A 17,809-nucleotide genomic window follows, 5' to 3' on the forward strand; every position below is an offset into this window, starting at 1 on the left:
ATAATTTGTGGTATAATAGATTTTCTTATGAGTACAACTGAATGTTTTTAGGTGCTGTGCGTAGGAAAGGAAAATCTAAGAAGCTTGATAAACGTTAAAATGACTAGTTTACCTACGAAATGAACGATGAACTCAAAACATAAGTAAACTAAAACTATTTACGTGTCTATATTTATTAAAGTTTCTACTCTCAATTCTATCGAAATAGAGTGGAGTAACAAATTCATTCCACTCCTAGTTCTCTAGCATGGAATATTTTCTAGTCTAATTAATCGGTCTTAAGTCTAATGAGAGCTTTACGAAGGGTGTTATACTACGATACAATATGAAATTGATTATGTTGAATTTAAACTACGAATGCTATGGAAATATAATTGTTTTTGAATCTAGATAAAGGATTAGAGGGGAATTTAATCCACCTCGAATCCAACTTAATAACCTAACATAGATTCTTGTATCTCGATTCTCACGTTCTTACGGCAAGAATTTCGAGTTCTAATCCCTAGTGTTCATGGCATTTCTACCAAATACTAACTAGCATGTGAGGTCGTCCACCCATTCTCATGGCGAATCACGACCTTCTAGAGTGGAATAGATTCTACAATGCTTCTACACTATACCACTAAGTTTTCATCAAAGCTTTATCAACCCCTCTAATGGAGGTTTTAGCCTTGAGTCATCAACCCATCATTTTCCATTGAATTATAACTACACATCATATTAAAATTCTAACTTAACTAATTTAACTAACAATGTTTCAATCTACTTAAACTACGAAATGATAATCAACAAGAATTAAAATTAGATCTATAAATTGAAATGACAAAAATCGAAATTGATAAAAATAACTATTTTATTTATCTAATCAATCAAGAACAATGATTCAAGACTTAATCTAAAACAAGAATTGAAATTGGAACTTAAACTTAATTACTCTCTTGAAAACTAGATCTAGAATTATATATATTTTTAGGTCTCACTAGCTACCATTAACAAAGAGTTAAGCTTTGGTTTTTATACTTTCAGATCCAAAAATAGTGCATGGGCTTGGAGCCATGTTTTGGGCCAGAGAATCAGGCCCAAAACCCAATTCTTTCAGTCCAAAAAGGCCTCTTCAGCTGCAGTTGTCTTCAACAGACTTTTCGTACACTTCTGCTCCTCTGATTGGATCAAGGCTTAGACCATTGGAAAGCTCTTTCCGAGCCGGTCGTTTTGACATAAGGTAGGACCCATTCCGAGGTCTGACTCCAAAGATACGGCCTTTGGAAGTTCTGTTGACTTGTGTACTGTTTCTGCCCGCGTCGACTTTTCAGCTTTTGACCGGGCTTTAGAAAGGCTTTGTTTTCTTGAATCTTGGCCTTTAATCACGGAACTCCTTAGTAACCGACCTTTGCTCCTTTATCTCGCTAAAGTGGCACATTTCTGAACATAATGGACTTTGAAACCTGAAATCATAAAAACACGTAATCAGTGTTAACTCTTAATTATTACTCACATAATTGGTCTAAAAGTATGACATTCATTGGGGGTTAAAAACTACAGTTTTGGGCTCTTATCAAACCACCCACAAACAGCATTTTGCTTGTCCTCAAGCAAAGATGAGAAATTAGAATAAGTGACCAAAAATGGAGTTCTAACTACTCTCGTTTCGCTGAGTGCGATTGCATTGACCATATGCAACAAGGCCTTAAACCACTAGGAATTCCCTAGTGGACGAGTTATAGCCTCGTGAGAGTTTTCCAGTGAAGGTACTCACAAACTTCAACTATACTCCAATGACTAAGAAATAAAATTATTGTTTCCTCATTCATGTCCCAACTATCTATACATCTCACTAGCAAATGAATAAGAATAACCAAGTCAAAAACCTAAGCTAATATATGCATAATAATCAATCATCTATGATACAAATATAAATACTATGAGTAATACTATGAAATGCCTAGCGAGGTTAGTTTCTGAAAACTTCGAATAGCTGCCCTCAAGTAGGTCCTCACATAAATGTCAAGACAAAACCACTCTGATTTTTCCGCTCAAGTTTAAGCTACTCCGGTGTGCGCAGTGGGCACACTTTACCTTACAATCTCAATGACAACAAGGAAGGCGAGTCGATCAAACACATCTACCACTTACTATCACACTAACCTATTCCTAATTGAGCTAGAGGTCTTTATTAGGTGTCATGCGGGGATTAGAAGATGGTTTAAGAAGGAAGGAAATGGATATTCAAAAGGACAAGTCCGAGATAGTAGAGTCTTTCATATTATGTAACTTAGAGAAAACCTTGTTATTTACTTTTGCTTCTACACTTTGTTTCCATCCTTAGCCATATTTTTTTTTTTTTTTTTTCTTTGGCTTTTAACTCCTTTTATTCTCTATTTTTTTTGGAGTTTTTATTTTATTTCTATTTTTATTTTTTCTTTTCTTTGGATGGAAACTTCTTTTCTTTATTTTTCGGAAGCAATTAACTAACTTTTGTTTACATCGGGTTTTTTCTCTTCTTCTTTCTTCCTCATTCTATTCTCGGACTTATTCTAGATTGGGTAGGTTGATTTTTTTTTTTTTTTTTTTTTTTTTTTTTTTTTGTAACGGGGTAAAGGATTTGTGGGTTATGAAAGGCTAAAGAAAGGCAGAGAGGGGCAACTAGCGGGAAAATAATTCATAGGTTTGAATTTCGGCTATATCGATCCAAAGAGGGCCTAAATTCTCGCTTAGGATATGGCATAGTGATCAAGCAAGTGGGCGTGTGATTTCTCTATCCGGATTTTACTTCTCCCTTGTGTCATTTCTCAAATGTTTAGCTCATATAAGGATTTAGGCTATATTCTCACGGGATTTGTAGAATAAGTACTCTAGCCTAGCTTTCAGAAACTTACTGCTAACAATCATAGATACTCATGTAATATATTTATAGATAGATGCAAAGATTATTACCTACATATTAACCTAAGTTTCTAACAATTATTCTGATGCAAAAGCTACGTGAGACTTCTAGATTGTTAAGAGCATAGAAAGAAAACAATACCAATATTCCTAAGTGTATAGCATAAACTTATTTATTTATATTTTTGAAAATTTTTAACTTGAAAACAAATGCATATTATACATTTCTATATCCTAACAGATGCCTTAATTACACGTGTTTCTATGCCCCCCAAACAAGAAGCATGCTTTGTCCTCAAAGCATTTAAATAAAGAGGGTAGAAGAAAAATACCATAGAAACGCGGCGTGAAATTCGGGACATCTGCAAAACAAGGTTAGAACATACTAATATAGGGAAAATAAAAATCCGATGCAACTCTATAAGAGTTCCACCCATTATGGGGCTAATGAATTAATTTGCTTTGGGACATAAGCGATAATAACAAAACTAAAAACTTACTTTATCTCCCGCTTAAACATCCTCCTCCTCAGTAAAGAGATGAGGTTCCTTCGCATCTTGCCAGTCCATTATAACTTGCCAAGTTTGCCGCCATTTATCATCTACTAATGCTAACCTGTTAAGTGTTATTATGTCCGATGGGATGTGCGGGCGACCAAATGAGGGCTGCCCGCCATCCGGCCAAGTCATTATTCGCAATGAGCGAACCACCCAATTGGTGGGTCTCATGACTTCAACCCTTTTCCAATCTGTGAATTGTTCATAGAATACAGGTAAACAACTACGCATGATGCGGCTTACCAAAACAGGCATAAGAAGATACTTACGCCTCATGCTTTGGGCTCTCTTAAGACTAGCGACTAAAACTCGGGGAATGTCATATCGGCGGCGTCCCCTAAAGCGAGGAAAATGTCACCCGCGATCTTGTTTTGCAGAAATGAATCATCATTCCCCAAAATATTCATCGGGATGAATAACATGGTGGTGCCTACGTTTAGGGGAAAGGCTACCAAGGGCAATGCTATATTGCCCCTGGTCCATTACTCGAAATACCCCTCCCCCATAATACTCATGGAAATATGTATAATCATAAAGGTATGTATTATCATTCATATATGCCCATGTGTGAGCGGGATCGGTATTGGTAATCCACGAAACTAAAGCGACCACATTTTTATTGAATTTATGTGTCGTGTCATCAACTACGACGGGGAATTCTTGTTCTCCATCCTGATTACAATAGAGTTTAACGTGGTCGCAGAAATAAGCAGTAAGCTGTGGTGAATATGAATCGTCATCACTTACCGATAGATGGCGCCATCCTAATCCGGGGATCCCGTGGCCGGAACCAATGTCCATAGGTCTACCGGTTCCCAACACGTCTTCGAAAGACTGTTCAGGTATGACTATAGGAGATGTCATCTCAACGACTCCTTGAACAGTTCCAAAAATCCTAGAATGACTCTCAAAAAATTGGAATTTCCGTGTTCACAGATGGCAGGGCACGGGTGCGCTCGCTTTGGGCACGGGTCGCGCTCGTGGGTTTTTAGAATTACAGAGTTTGGGCGCGGGTCGCGCTCTGAGTTTTTAGAATTATAGAGTTTGGGCATGGGTCGCGCTCAAGGAGGGCGCGGGTCGCGCTCTGACTAAACTTTGTGAAAGTGTATATGCAGTAGCGGTAGCGCTTTTGACCTTGCGCAGCTTCGTAGAAATCTTGAAACAGAATTTAGAGGAAAAAGAAGGAAAAACTTGGAGTGAAAGGTGAGGGATGATGGTGGGGTGTAGTGTGGTTTGTTAGTGTGTAGAATGAAAGGGGTTTAAATAGGTTACGTGCTTCCAAAACGAATCGGCAAGTTGCCAAATTGTTTAAAGGCAATTTCGGAAATAGAAAGATTCCAAAACCAAAAGCGAAACAAACCATCTTCTTGATTTTCTAAAAATCACGGTATCTTTTATCTTTGGATTTAGAATAGTAACTTCTAAACTCTCCTACATTTCATGCTACCACCACACAATTCATAGATATGCCGATATCGGCCAAATTCTCAACCTTTCCTCCAAGACAAATTTACAGCAGATGATCATATAACGAATTATATTAAAACTTAAATTTAAAACCACACAACATAAAACAAACACCTTAATATTTAAATTTAACAACTAAATTAAGATCCAACTAATAAAACAAAATCATGAAATAACAGCGAACACAAACTGATGGTGAACACCTAGTTATGAGATGGAGATTGGCCCTGGGATGGAGAATGGCTTGAACCATCTGTCCTTCGGCGACGACGCTCATGCTTGTCGGACTCGGCTGAAACAGAATCCTCCACGGGTGGCATGCGTCGTAGCATCTCTATTCGGAACAAGCGTTGTGCTTCCATCTCAGTCCTGAGTACTGCATACTGGGCTTGGTGATGTTGGTGGATAGTCTCCAAGTTAGACAAGATATCGTCCTGACCCCTTTCAAGCATTTCAAGTCTCGTCTGAAGGTTCGTTTGCTTATTTCGAACTACAATCTGTCTATCTCGGATATTTTCACAAATACCATAAATCCAACGCAAGGCAGTTTTCAACACTTGCATGCGTTCTAAATTAGAACTACAATTATCTAATGCATTGTCATCCAGACATGTCATATCCTCCCTTTCATCCTCCGACTCAACCACCTTTCCTTCAGACAACGGCCAAGTCTCTTGGATGCAATCCGTATAGATACTTGCATTAGAATGCAATTTGATCTTAATAGGAGCAGATCTTGCGACAACTCTAAAGGAGAGCATGATCTTAGTGATCAATACGGGAAGAGGCGCCAAGCTCTTTCCCACTCCTCTAATCACATTAAACATTAAATCGAGGATGCAAAAATTATACTTATTTGTTTGCAAAATCCGAGAGAACGTCGCAGACATTGCGAGGCCGATATCATCGACTTTGTCTTTCAGGGGCGTTCCTACCAATCCACCGAAGCTCTGACCGGTTGATTGGTTCTCGTGGAATTATTGATCGGAGGGACGAATGAGATGTCGGATTGTATTCACCCCTACGACCGGTATCCTTCATCAAAGCGGGAACTCAAAGTATAATCGGGATTCCTGAATTGTTGTTACTAGGTTGCTTTCAAAGCGTAATTCCTAATGATTCGACCAACAAACTGCCGTTACTTCCTCCTCGTTCTCGCTACCTTTATGAAAATCCTATCCCCTCCAATTCTCGCTTCTTATAAAACTGTTCTACCAAATCATAGTGATAGAACTCCTCGGTCGAAGTACCCAAATCCGTTCAATCCTTCCTAATCATCTCCGTCGTAAAATGGCGCGAAGTTTTATCGGAAACAACGCGTGCTCGACAAAATTCTTCGTCGTAGCGCCATTGAAGTTTCTGAGACAACTAATGGTTTTGTAGACTGTGGGGGAGGCGAGTTTGAAGAAAAACAACTAAAAACAACGGTGGTGGCGGTGGTTACTTGAATTGGTGGCTGTTTTCGGAGTTGGGGTGGTGGTGGTAATGGTTTAGAGAAGATTTTAGTTGGATTTGATTTTCTTGGCGTGGGTGTAGTTAGGTTTTCTTCTCTCTCTCTCTTTTTTTTTTTATTTTGGTGTTCAAGGTTTGATTTAAACTTGGTAACCGGCGGGATTGAAAGGGAAAGAACTGTGCTTTTTGGGAAGGAAGGACGACGCGATCGTGCGTGCGGTTGGGCCCAAGCCCAATTTGAATTCCGAGTTTTCCGATTTTTCGAGCAATTTCAAATTCAATTTGGCGCTTCGTTACTGGTCCGATTTTGGCGAATGAGTTATGGAAATGATCAGTAGAGAATTTCCAATTCAATGATCCATAAAACACTCAATTCCAACCATGGGTGACGTATAAGAAGGTGGAAAACGCCTCGAAGTGCGTGTGTGACGTAAGTTATGCGAACGAAGGAAATCTAAGTTTAAGATAACGTCAACCCTATTGAACTACAAGTAATGGGCCTAAGCAACACAAATAGAAAGTTTGGGCAATCTAGATAGAAAGACCGATTGCCCACCCCCAAACAAATTTTTAAACACAAAATTTGTTCTAACGTGGGTCGTTTAAAGTCAGATTCCCCAAGACTTGTTGGATTGCTATTTCTATTATTAAGAATTTATTATTATTATTTTTTTATTTTTTTTATTAGTTTATTATAAGAAAAACGAAAAACAATAAATACATAATTCACCCCATAGAGGAACATGACTCCAAAACCGAGAAAACATGCAAAAGTGGAAAACGTGAATTATGTTAACCGTGGACTTAGGTTCCGGTATTTCATGTACCACACACTCCTAGGAGGGGCCGGTTACCTGAATGGTGCACTTACCACTATATGGAAGTGAAAGGAAGTACACCAATGACAAAGGTCAATCCTCATAGACAGGGTCCTCTAAAAGGACTTCCTCTACATCAGGGGACAGAAGTTCGTGAAAATGTTTTAACCGTTGACCATTAACTTGAAAGGTACTGTTGTCATTGGGATTTACCAAGGTGATTTCCCCGTAAGGGGTGACTTCAGTAACCAGAAAAGGACCAGACCAACGGGTTTTTAGTTTCCCTGGGAAAATATGTAGACGGGAGTTGTAAAGTAAGACCTTTTGACCGACCACAAACTCTTTGTGCAAGATTTGCTTATCATGAACACGTTTCATGTTAGCTTTATAATCCCAGCGAGATCGTAAGAATCGCTCACGGATTTCTTCAAGCTCATTCAATTGTAATTTGCATTTGACACCGCCTCATCAATATTGAAGTTAAGGCTTTTTATAGCCCACGAGCAATGTGCTCTAATTCAACGGGTAAATGACATGGTTTCCCAAATACAAGTCTAAAAGGGAGACATACTTATAGGAGTTTTGAAAGCAGTTCTATCGCCCATAAGGCATCCGATAGGCGCGACGACCGATCTTTCCTATCGGGGTTTCTGAGTTGTTTCTAAAATCTTTTGATTTCCCTATTAGAAACTTCTACTTGTCCGCTAGTTTGTGGATGATAAGGAGTTGCTACTTTGTGTGTAACTCCATACTTTATCACTAGGGATGCAACAACTCTGTTGCAAAAATGTGTTCCACCATCACTAATGATGGCTTTAGGAATGCCAAACCGACAGAAAATATATTCTTTAATAAAAAATACAACGGTCTTATGGTCATTGCTATGGCAAGCTAGGGCCTTTATCCATTTAGACACGTAGTCCACGACAACTAGAATATAAATGAAACCGTGGGAAATCGGGAAGGGGCCCATGAAATCAATGCCCCAAATGTCAAAAATTTCTACTATCAAGATTGGATTTAATGGCATCATATTACGTTTCGTGATTCACCCAAGTTGTTGGCAACGAATACACGTCTTGCAATGCACTTGGGCATCCTTAAAAAGGGTAGGCTAATAAAATCCACATTGAAGAACTTTAGCGGCTGTTTTCATCCCACTAAAATGGCCACCATACTCTTTGTCATAGCAGAACGATAGAACTTCATTATATTCCCACTGGGGAATACAACGACGAATAATCTGATCCGCACAATACTTAAAAAGGTAGGGCTCATCCCAGTAGTATAACTTAACTCTGGCCAAGAACTTCTTACGTTCATTTCTTGACCAATTATAAGGCATAACATCAGCCGCTAAATAATTTACAATGTCGAAGATACCATGGTCTTTGAAAAAATAGCATACGATGCTCATCGGGGAAAAGAGTCCGGTATGGACTCGGAATCACTCGATCGTCGTTTGTGAGTCTAGATAAGTAAGTCGGCAACTTCGTTTTCGACCCCTCTTTTGTCCTTTATTTCTAATGTGAACTCTTGTAGGAGAAGGATCCATCGGATTAATCTGCTTAGCATCCTTCTTTGCAAGAAGGTACTTAAAGCTGCATGCATGGTCCGTGTAAACTAAAGTTTTAGAACCAACCAAATAAGGACGAAACTTATCTAAAGCATAAAATGACAGCTAAAATTCTTTTTGGTAGTTGAATAATTCCGTTGAGCATCATTTAAGGTTTTACTAGCATAATAAATAACAGTGGACTTATTATCTAGTTTTTTCCCAAGACTGCACCAACTACATAGTCACTAGCATCACACATGAGTTCGAAAGGTTTAGACCAATCGGGAGGCTGTATAATTGGTGCAGAGGTTAGGCTGCTTTTAAAGTTTCAAAAGCCTGCGTCTGATTAAAATTAAAATCAAGGATTGCATCTTTCAAAAGCAGATTAGTTAAAGGCCTAGCTATTTTCGAGAAGTCTTTAATAAACTGCCTATAAAAACTTGCATGGCCTAGAAAGGCTCTAATATCACGGACAGTCCGTGGTTTAGGTATCTTATCTAGTTTGGCCTTTTCTACTTCGATGCCATCACTAGATACGATGTGACCTAGTACTATGCCCTTTTTCACCATGAAATGACACTTTTCCCAGATTAAAACGAGGCTCTTTTCTTCACACCGTGTCAAAACCTTAGCGAGGTTAGACAAGCAATCGTGTGAAGGAGTCTCCATAGATAGAAAAATCATCCATGAAAACTTCCATAAAGCTCTACCATGTCACTAAATATATGAAGCATAATCATTTGGAAGGTACCAGGAGCATTACAAAGGCCAAAAGGCATTCGTTTATAGGCATACGTTCCAAAGGGACATGTGAAGGTAGTCTTTTCTTTGTCATCAATATCAATAATAATCTGAAAATAGCCTGAGTAGTCATCCATAAAATAATAAAAAGCATGACCAGCTAGGCGTTCGAGCATTTGATCTATAAAAGGTAAAGGAAAGTGATCCTTTCGTGTCATAGCATTTAAACGTCTGTAATCAATGAGATCCTCCATTTCATAGGACCTTATGTGACAACATAGTCACCCTTCCGTTCGCATTACCATGGTAACTCCCGATTTCTTAGGAACTACATGAATAGGGCTTACCCATTTCGCTATCGAGATTGGGTATATGATACCGCATCGAAAGTAATCGTAAGACTTCTTCCCTAACCACCTCTTTCATGGCAAGGTTCAAGCGACACTGAGGTTCGCGAAGTCTTGGCGTTATCTTCAAATGGATAAGATGAGTGCAAACATTAGGGTCAATTCCTTAATGTCGGCTAGGGACCAACCAATCGCCGGGCCGATGTTCCCTAATCACCCGGATTAAGCGTGTCTCTTCATTCTTAGATACAGAGAAGATATAATTACCGGATGATTACCATCCGGATCAAGTTGAATATATTTTAACTCCGGGAGAAGAGGTTTAAGCACTGGGGTGGAAGGAAAATCAATAGATGTTTCGTCGGGGTCCTCATTTTGCATAATGAATACTTGCTTAGGTAGCAAGTCTTCATACTCAGTATATGGAGCAACCAAAGGGTCTACAATTGGTGTGGACTCAAGGATGGTGTTGACTTCCTCTAAGTAGGAGTCATTTACAAAATCTGAAATTCCAAAAGAAAGGAATTTGTACATATTATTTTCGGGAAACGTGTTGTTAAAATAATCTTGAGCTAAGCTCTCGATCATGCTAACCTCCCCATCTATAGACGAATCTGGTAACTGTTTCATCATTTTAAAAACATTTACCTCAACTGTAAGATGGCCAAAAGATAAGAACATCTTACCATCGCGACAATTTATAAGTGCGTTGGCAGTTGCCAAGAAGGGGCCCCCTAAGATGATCGGTACAGAGTCGTTAGCGACTTCTGTATCGAGGATTACAAAATCAGCAGGATAGTAAAAATCCTGAACCTTAACAAGCACGTTTTCCACTACACCCTTAGGATACTTAATTGACCTGTCCGCTAATTGCAACGTTATTTTTGTAGGTTGCATTTTCTATAGACCTATTTGTTTATACAAGTAATACGCGAGTAAGTTAACACTCGCCCCCAGGTCTAATAAAGCGGTCGTCGTGTGGGAATCTCCTAAGGTGCATTTTACAGTAGGACGACCAGGGTCCTTGTACTTAACAATTCCATTATTTTCGGATAAAGTTGGGAACTGTTCAGTTAGAAAGGCGTCTTTAGGTATGTTGGTGTTACGCCTAGTAGTGCACAACTCTTTAAGAAACTTAGTGTGGTTAGGTAGCTTTTTAATAGCTTCGAGAAAAGGAAGGTTTATCGTTAGATTCTTGAAAACGTTCCTAATCTCCTCAAAGTTTGTATCCCTGGTTAGCATGGCTAACTTCTGAGGGAATGGTGGTTTCGCTCTATATTTAGCGTATGGCTCGACTTGATGTGTAACCTTGGCTTTCTGTTTCTTTTGTTGTTTAACTGGTACCTCTACAATGGTAGGCTCTTCAGTTTCTACTTCGGTATCTAGTTCGATATCCGGTGTAGGGAGTACTGATGGGGTAACTGTAGGCATAGTTACTTTGTTATCAACCACTCTTCCAGAGCGGAGAGTGGTGATGGCATTAAGGTCACCTACGATTGTAGTTTCCGTACTAGTATTACCGTTTACCTCAAAGGCTGTGTTTGCTGTTTTAGGGTTTGGTATCGCTTGTCCTGGAAACACGCCTTTTGGTTGGGCTTTCTCTTGGGCTAACTGTTGTATGCCCTGATTTATGGATTGTAAGATCTGTTGGTTTGATTGAGTCATTGATTGGAAAAGTTGTTGGGTAACCTGTATAAAGGCGTCTATACGATCCGGATGTGATGGTGTAGTAGTCACAGGTGGTGCGACTGGAACTATCTCACGCTGATTATTTATGGGTGGGTTGTGATAGTTACTATTGTTAACCGGAACGATACCTCTATTGGTACTATAACTATTATAATTACCCTGACCTTATGCTAAACCTTGTCGTGGTTGCGCTTGGTTGTTATAATTATTATAATTTCCCTGACTTTGTCCCTGTCCTTGCCTAGGTGGAGCTTGATTATAGTTGTTTGCTTGCCTAACATTTTGGTTATTAAACCCTGGAGGTGAAACTTGTTGATTGTTTCGCCAACTAAAGTTGGGATGTTGTCTCCATGGGGCATTAGGAATAGGATAGCTATTAATGGAGCAAACATTGTCTTGCTCTAATTGTTGTTGTTCATAGGCGAGAGGACAATAGGATTCAGGGTGCTCAGGACTCAAACAGACATTACATGGGTTGGAGTTGACATTCATGACGGGGATAGGCTTTTGTTGCACAGAAATAGCCTCAACCTTTTTAGTTAGAGATTCGATTAAGTTTTTAAGTTCTAGATCGAGTTTCATCTCAAACATACCGGCGGCCTTAACTATTGAAGAAGAACTAACAGAGCGGGGGATATCATCACTACCCCCCCCAATTGTTATTACGTTTAGTTTGATCTTCTAAAAATTTGTAAGCCTTCGAGGCTCCTTTACTTAGGAAACTACCCCCATTCATTATGTCAAGGACTTCTTTATGGTGATGTTGAAGTCCTTTGAAAAAGGCACGAACTAACGTGTCTTTTTGCTAGGTTATGGTGTGGACACTCTATAAGCGGATCGATGAACGATTCCAAGCCTCGAGAAAATGATTCATGAGGATTTTGTCGGAAAAAATGAATCTTGGAAAGCATCTCATCCGTCTTTAGGGGTGGGTAAAAATGTTCCATAAACAAATTTGAACAAGTTTAGCCCACGAGTCCACAGAGTTAAAGGCGGGCAGTTAACCAAGACGCTGCCTTATCGGGCTAAGGTGAAAGGAAATACCCTCAGTTTAATCTGTACCGTCCGTACCAACCGTGGGATGATGGAATGTTGTAAGGACTTGTTTAATCCACGCGATGTGTTGATAAGGTTTTTCATGGTCTAAAACCATGGAAAAGCGGGTAACAAATTAAATATGTTTGGGGGAATCGAAAATCCCCTTAATCGGTCCGCTAGAACGATGCAAGATTTAGGGCTATCGCTCAAGGCTTTGTAAAAATCGAAGAGAGGAGTCTCTCTTTCTTCAGCCATTATGTCAAGTGTGGTTGGTGGAATAGTAGCTAGAGGTGTAGTGATTGGTATACTCGATAGATTTGTTTGTTGACGCCGGACGGTTAATTACGTTCGGTGTTTTCTCCGACCGGACCTTTAATCTCATGCAAGTCTAAGTCTAAACACGACAACACTCCAAACAATCTTGATATTTTAGTATAAACCTCTAACGGAGATGCGAGGTATGTATGGAAGAAAGGAATACTTGATAGCGTCATTTCTTCGCTTTATGAATAGCGTCTTGTTTATCGTGTTCGATGTAAATAACAAGTTAGAACACTAAAAACTTAAAAAAAATCGAAGTTGAAACAAACCTATAGAAACGGAAAATTTAGCTTAGGGGCGATTAAGCTCCGTGTAACTTGAAGTTCCAGGTGTTTTAGAGCCGGGCTCAAGATGGGGCGGTCGCTCAAGGTTCCAAGCTTTTGGCAGGTGCGCTCGGATAGAAGCGGTGATGCGCTCCGTATATATTTTTTGGAACTTTTCAACGCTGAAACGGACAAACCACGGTATGAATCAAACAAGGGTGGGTGGGTTTAATGGGACTTAAAAATGACTAATTATACTATGAAAACAATGCTAAAGTGAAACTAAGATGGCAGCGGCGCCATTTGATAAACGTTAAAATGACTAGTTTACCTACGAAATGAACGATGAACTCAAAACGTAAGTAAACTAAAACTATTTACGTGTCTATATTTATCAAAGTTTCTACTCTCAATTCTATCGAAATAGAGTGGAGTAACAAATTCGTTCCACTCCTAGTTCTCTAGCATGGAATGTTTTCTAGTTTAATTAATTGGTCTTAAGTCTAATGAGAGCTTTACGAAGGGTGTTATACTACGATACAATATGAAATTGATTATGTTGAATTTAAACTATGAATGCTATGGAAATATGATTGTTTTTGAATCTAGATAAAGGATTAGAGGGGAATTGAATCCACCTCGAATCCAACTTAATAACCTAGCATAGATTCTTGTATCTCGATTCTCATGTTCTTTCGGCAAGAATTTCGAGTTATAATCCCTAGTGTTCATGGCATTTCTACCAAATACTAACTAGCATGTGAGGTCGTCCACCCATTCTCATGGCGAATCACGACCTTCTAGAGTGGAATAGATTCTACAATGCTTCTACACTATACCACTAAGTTTTCATCAAAACTTCATCAACCCCTCTAATGGAGGTTTTAGCCTTGAGTCATCAACCTATCATTTCCCATTGAATTATAACTACACATCATATTAAAATTCTAACTTAACTGATTTAACTAACAATGTTTCAATCTACTTAAACTACGGAATGATAATCAACAAGAATTAAAATTAGATCTATAAATTGAAATGACAAAAATTGAAATTGATAAAAATAACTATTTTATTTATCTAATCAATCAAGAACAATGATTCAAGACTTAATCTAAAACAAGAATTGAAATTGGAACTTAAACTTAATTACTCTACTGAAAACTAGATCTAGAATTATATATATTTTTTAGGTCTAACTAGCTACCATTAACAAAGAGTTAAGCTTTGGTTTTTATACTTTCAGATCCAAAAATCGTGCATGGGCTTGGAGCCATGTTTTGGGCCAGAGAATTAGGCCCAAAACCCAATTCTTTCAGTCCAAAAAGGCCTCTTCAGCTGCAGTTGGCTTCAACAGACTTTTCGTCCACTTCTGCTCCTCTGATTGGATCAAGGCTTAGACCATTGGAAAGCTCTTTCCGAGCCGGTCGTTTTGACATAAGGTAGGACCCATTCCGAGGTCTGACTCCAAAGATACGGCCTTCGGAAGTTCTGCTAACTTGTGTGCTGTTTCTGCCCGCGTCGACTTTTCAGCTTTTGACCAGGCTTTAGAAAGGCTTTGTTTTCTTGAATCTTGGCCTTTAATCACGGAACTCCTTAGTAACCGACCTTTGCTCCTTTATCTCGCTAAAGTGGCACATTTCTGCACATAATGGACTTTGAAACCTGAAATGCATAAAAAACACGTAATCAGTGTTAACTCTTAATTATTACTCACATAATTGGTCTAAAAGTATGACTGTTACAGAGTTAAAAACTACAGTTTTGGGATCTTATCAAAGCCTTCAAGAGGAAGGAGGAGGAAACGACGAAGATATTCTAATTCTGAGTCAGATAGTTCATCTGATTCTAGTTCGGAGTTCTTATCATGCAATCTCTTATGGAATGGTAGTTCTACTTGATCAAATCTTTCAGCTAAATTACTCCATTGATCAAATCTTTGAGCTCCCTCTTATATTTTATGATTGTTGGAACTACAGGTTTTCCTTGGTCAAGATAGCGTCTGTGATGTTGAAGGAAATGAGTTACCTCGTTTGGTGTATGTTTCTCGTGAGAAAAAACCAGGCTTTGATCACCATAAGAAAGCAGGGGCAATGCATGCTTTGGTAAGAATGAGTTTTAAACAAAACTATTTCACCAAGACTAAAAGCATTATTTATTTTTTAAAACTTATTTCTTATTTAGCATCAGTGTTCTAAAAAGTGCTAAGTGAGCGGTGGAAGGGCGCTTAAGTTGTCTAGGTGGGGCTATGCCTTGGCAGGCGATTTTTTTCCTACAAAAAATGAAGAAATTAAACTTTACTTCTTAAAAATGCACAAGAGTTTGTGGTGCCTGACCAGTATAATCTGTTTTCTTTGGACTTTTACTGATAATATCTGATATTCTAGCACTGGTTTTATAGGTTTTCTGATTCTATATTCTCAATGTGTAATATTCAAGGTGTTATGATTATGGCACTTATTCCCAAAATATTTTTAGTTGCCTGTTTGTATTTTGGCAGTTGTTTATGATTATGGCTGTTCTTTTCTTTATAAATATTTTTAGTTAGTTTGTATTTTTGTTTGCAGAATCTCATGTGTGGAAAGAACTTGAGTTCACGATCACAAGGGCAAACTCAGTTTGTGGATCAGATTTTTGCCCATGTGTAACAATTACAGGACGAAATTCTGACAAATGATGTCATGGAAAAACTACTTTTATACAAGCAGATATTTACCATAAGTAGAATTTTACAAACCAAATTTGTTTCTAGAGTTTTGTTCTTAGGTTAAAATCTGGCATTAAGATGAGTTCAAGGAGGTCATAATAAGCTTTTCCTCCCCCGGTTCTCGCACAAGTTCAGCAGGCTAATTTCCTTCCAGTATCTCCTTCAAAAGTTCTTTGATCCAAGACTGAACCCAAAGTTATCAGAGGGCCGGGGCTATCGGAACTTACACATTGTAAGCTCCACCCAAACTATCTTCCTGTTTTAGGTCTCACAGAATATTTCCTCTACTCTTATATGGTTTTGGAATTTAGATTTAAGGCTTCCGCCACGTGCTTGTTGAATTCCTTACTAACTTCAATGAGATAATGCTACAGTCTGTGAGAATGATGGAGGACTTCCTGAGGCTAGCACAGAAAAATACAACGAAGAATCTAGAAACATGTGGAGTTTTTGCTGGTTCACTGGTAAGCATCACTAGTTTTCGGGTGCAGCGTTTGCTCATTCTTTAATATCATTGGCTCTGAATTACCTTTCAATTCATTTTTTGGTATTATTTTGTTGGACGACTTGGACTATTTAGAGATGTTAGAATAATCCTCTTATGTCTCGACTTAATTATTGGTATCAAATTCTTTTTCATATGTGCTGCCTATGTTTTTTTCCCTTCTGGTGGATGCATTTTTGAAATTTGATTGTATGGTTCTGAGGTGTATGTTGGTGGTATTCCACATGATGCTTCTGAGAAGGATCCAAAGGGCTTTTGTGAGTCAGTAGGAGAAGTCACTGAGGTAATGTTTATGGTTTTTATGGTGGTTTTACCTCTCTTCATTACACCTAAAGATTTAAGATTGACATTTTTGCTATTGCACGTCAGGATGATGAAAGGCAAAGACTCGTGAGAGAATAAGGGTTATGCGTTTGTTACCTTTAGGACTAAAGATTTGGCTGCTAAGGCCATTGAGGATCTGAATAATACTGAATTTCAGGTAATATTGAAAACAAGTAATTGTCTTTTGTAGAACTTCCTTTGTCATTCAAGTACTATATTATGGCGGATGTTCCGTCTGTTTATTTTCCTTTTATAAAATTTGCATTGATCTTCTAGTACAATGTAACATAATGCAGAAAAAAGAAAACAGATAGATTTGTTAGGTTGTGATAGGTTCTTGGATTAAATTGATTGCATCAAGCCAGGCTGTGATAGGTTCTTGGTTGGGTGATTGTGGTTCTCTTTGGCTCATTTCGGTACTGCAGATTAGATTTTGTTGGTATATATTGGCTCGTTACAATTTTTTGTATATAGTGTAATATTTGTAATTGGAGATGATATTTGTGTGATGAATGTGATTTTAAGATACATTTCATCTTTATTTGATGATAAATGACTAGGAAAATGGTATTATATTGGGATGATATTGGCAATTTTGTTTTTTTATTATTATTATTTTAATTATTTTGATAAATGGGACATCACTTTTAAAGTGATTTATAGAGTTATTTCACATCACTTTACAAGTAATTTGGAATCTGAATGAAATATCACTTCTGAAGTGATGTTAATCGGCCTTATTGATTTCACTTAAAAAGTTATGTTAAACATTATAACATCACTTGTGGACATCGATTAAAAAGTGATACAAAATTATAACATCACTTGTGGACATCGATTAAAAAGTGATGCAAAGTTATAACATCACTTGTGGACATCGATTAAAAAGTGATGCAAAGTTATAACATCACTTGTGGACATCGATTAAAAAGTGATGCAAAGTTATAACATCACTTATGGACATCAATTAAAAAATGATGTAAAGTAACATCACTTGTGGACATCGTTTAAAAAGTGATGTGGAAAACTCTGACTTTTCACGTCGTCACCAGTTACATCACTTGCAAAAGTGACGTCGTATATTTTTGACATCACTTATAGAGTGATTTTAAATGTCTTTTCTGTTGTAGTAATATATA

General features: G+C 38.1%; 1 long non-coding RNA gene across 1 annotated transcript; it reads left to right on the forward strand.

The window, feature by feature from the left end:
* The first annotated feature begins 16,431 nt into the window (after window positions 1–16,431).
* LOC147488747 (uncharacterized) lies at window positions 16,432–17,156 on the forward strand. Its single transcript, XR_015202929.1, has 3 exons — window positions 16,432–16,629; window positions 16,716–16,827; window positions 16,967–17,156. It is a non-coding gene; the product is annotated as an uncharacterized LOC147488747 (long non-coding RNA).
* Window positions 17,157–17,809: the final 653 nt, after the last annotated feature.

The sequence above is a fragment of the Coptis chinensis genome, chromosome 7 (genome assembly GCF_015680905.1).
Source record: "Coptis chinensis isolate HL-2020 chromosome 7, ASM1568090v1, whole genome shotgun sequence".
In the NCBI taxonomy this organism is placed as follows: Eukaryota; Viridiplantae; Streptophyta; class Magnoliopsida; order Ranunculales; family Ranunculaceae; genus Coptis; species Coptis chinensis.